The sequence below is a fragment of the Porites lutea genome, chromosome 7, assembly GCF_958299795.1.
Source record: "Porites lutea chromosome 7, jaPorLute2.1, whole genome shotgun sequence".
Lineage (NCBI taxonomy): Eukaryota > Metazoa > Cnidaria > Anthozoa > Scleractinia > Poritidae > Porites > Porites lutea.
Window position 1 is genome coordinate 21,056,571 of NC_133207.1, and position 247 is coordinate 21,056,817.

Consider the following 247-nt stretch of genomic DNA (forward strand, 5'->3'; position numbering starts at 1 on the left):
GCAGGCTACTATTCCTCCCCAATCCACATCCCCTTTTTGCTTCCCCCGTATCCCCTACCCCTTTCGACACCTGCTACGCCAGCTAAATTTATAGTTGTCAGTTGTCGCAAGGATGGAGTTGATCTTGTTTTGATCTATCGCTATGTAGTTATTTTCGTAGCACGATTTGGCTTAAACAAGTATCGTGGAAAATGTGAAAGTGGCTATCCCAGCTTTATCGGTCTTCATTACAATCAGATCAGCCAGT